The 2,469-nt window shown below is 46.8% G+C and overlaps 1 protein-coding gene across 1 annotated transcript in view; it reads right to left on the bottom strand.

Annotated features, from left to right (window-relative positions):
• LOC103906886 (L-threonine 3-dehydrogenase, mitochondrial) overlaps positions 1–740 on the bottom strand; it is a 12,045-nt gene extending 11,305 nt beyond the window's left edge. Inside the window, exon 1 of the mRNA XM_009288945.2 lies at positions 636–740. The gene's annotated coding sequence lies outside the window, so the exon portion shown is untranslated. The remainder of the gene's footprint in view (positions 1–635) is intronic.
• Positions 741–2,469: the final 1,729 nt, after the last annotated feature.

The following is a 2,469-nucleotide window of genomic DNA, read 5'->3' as shown; positions in this document are numbered from 1 at the left end:
GCCTTCTCTTTTTTTTAAAAATGGTGGGGGGGGGGGGGGGGGAACGGTGTAACTAGCTATTAAATTCTAAAAGTTGCCAGCAAGCGCACAGATAGATAAAGAAATTAAGAGCACCCCTTAAAAACACTACCCCAAACGAACCATGAGATAAAGGTAGCCCCAACACAAAGGGATTACCTCGCAAGAGCAACTTGGACAGAAAAGCCCGTTCTGCTAGATCAGTTTCCCATGTTAAATAACTTCGAGAAGTTATTAACAGCTCTGAACATGAAAAGTATTAATTTAACTGATGTAAAAAACTTTATTTTTTGATAGGTTTCTCTTTTTTACTATCCCAAAGAGGAATACTTCTGTACTGTTAGGAACTGGAGAAAAAAAGATATATACAAATATATATTCCAACTCCCCCTACCCTGTATTACCTTCTGACTAGTTTTTTCAGTCACTAGTTTTACTCATTGACCCAAACCGATACTGGAAACTAACCCTTCTGTTTTCCAGATTAAGAAAAATGAGGAAGCTTTATCCGGAAACATGGAAGTTGTTTCTCCCACCCCGCTAATTTAAATTAACAACCAACGCTAATTTCAAGGATTAAGCAACACACACTGGAATTTTCCCTCTTCTGTACTCACCTGTCCCTCAGCCGGTGATAGAGCAGAAGCAGAGCGGAGATGGCAATTTATAGGACACTGCCTCTTTTGAAAGCCAATCAAAACCTGACAGAGTAGGAGTTGTCCCACACCTAAAAAAAAAAAAAAAAAAAGCGTGCGCGTGAGAGCAGCAGCAGCCAGGGATATCACTTCGTTCACAGTCGCTTGATTTTGAAACGCCTGTAACTTGGTGATAGGCAGAGGACTCTCAAGCTATGCAACCAGCTCCTTTAGCTAACCGGATCGTACGACCTAGGGTCATCTCCGAAGGACAGGTTTTTAACTAATTGGTTGCAGCGCAAAGGATTAGTGTAAAGCAAACACATGTTCAAATGTAAAGCAATAATCTCCCTCGGATAGCAGGAAATTTCTGAGTTTTGTAAGAAGATTAAAGCACGGGGAGAGGGAAAAAGAGGGGGAAAAAAGAAACAGGTTCATAAAATGACATTTAGCAAGTTAACGGCCAGCTGCTGGTCCTTTGTGAGATTTCCAAAGTGTTATATAAGCAGCAAGCACCTGTTGCTCATATAGAAGACAAAAACATGTTTATAGAAGCTAGTAGTTTCTTATGTATTAGTTATTAATAGAACACTATGGTGATAAGAAAGATAAGAAACTCATGGGTTTCGTCTGGAAAATCCCACAACAGTAAGCTTCAAAGAAAATGGGAAAGAGGGAGGAGAGAAGAGGTCAGAACCAAACCCCAAATCTCCCACAGCATTTCTGGGGGCACACTGCTGCCGAGATGTCACGGGATGCTCCTCCACAGAGCTAACCAAAGAAGGCCAAAACTTGCTTCTTTCAAAGGAAGTTTAGATACTCTCTAGGGCACAGGATCTCGCAGATGCCCAACCACTAGTGCTTTCAAAACGGCCAACATCCTACGGTCCACACCAACGCACTAAACTCCAAGTTATCGTTCTCAACTCACGCTTATCTCCAAAACACAGAGTTTCTGCTTCAGACCTGAGGAAGGGCTTAAACATTGGAAAGCTCCTCTACTTTTTCGAACTGTATCAAGAAGAGCTCGAGTGGAAAGATACTGCCCGCCTTGGGCATCCAGAAGACGAAGCACCTGCCACCTTGCCTGTCCTACGGGAAAGCCTTACTGCCCGGTGCCCAAGTGCTGCCAACTGGAAAGTCCATCGGATCACCGCACTTGGGAGCGCTCAAGCTGCATCAACTAGGGGATACTCTCAGCTCAACCAACACTTAACGCAGCCTGGATAGACAGAAAGACCAAAGCCATCACACGTCCCCTGTTGGCATGTCCTCTGGTTCAGAGAGCCCCGAACTGGGGGGTAAGGGGATCCTGAGTCCTTCCCTGCGTCCCCTGGCATGGTGGATGTGCCAGGGCGGAGCAGAGGGGTGGCCGGGCTTGTGCTCTTCCCTCTGGCAGGCAGCTGTTGGCTAACCTCAGTTAAAATAACCTTGACACACACGCACAAGCTCCGCGGCTCGGTTTTCAGAGGTGACGCACGACCACGGGATGACGCCGTACCACTCACAAAGCTCGCCAAGAAATGACGTCAGCCTGAAACGCCAAGGGACAGACTAGAAACCTGACCTCAGCAACCAACTAGAAAAACCCCAAAAGTCAGATTATACCAGCTACCGAACAGCCCGATGCTCTCGGAGTGGATAAGGAAAGATCTACTTTACACCGGGCCTCCACAGATGAAGGAAAGAGGCTGGTGCGAGGTACGCGCATGGAGAAACCCTGTAAGCCCGCGCCAGGTCTCCGGTGAGAAGCAAAAGGGCTTCAAGACCGAAGCCCCGCTCCCACCCCCGGCCTCAAACGGGCGGCGGCACCTCA

This window comes from Aptenodytes forsteri, unplaced genomic scaffold, assembly GCF_000699145.1.
Source record: "Aptenodytes forsteri isolate BGI_AS27 unplaced genomic scaffold, ASM69914v1 Scaffold57, whole genome shotgun sequence".
Taxonomy (NCBI): domain Eukaryota; kingdom Metazoa; phylum Chordata; class Aves; order Sphenisciformes; family Spheniscidae; genus Aptenodytes; species Aptenodytes forsteri.
Note: the sequence above shows the minus strand (reverse complement) of the source record. Positions and strands in the feature narration are given on the sequence as shown.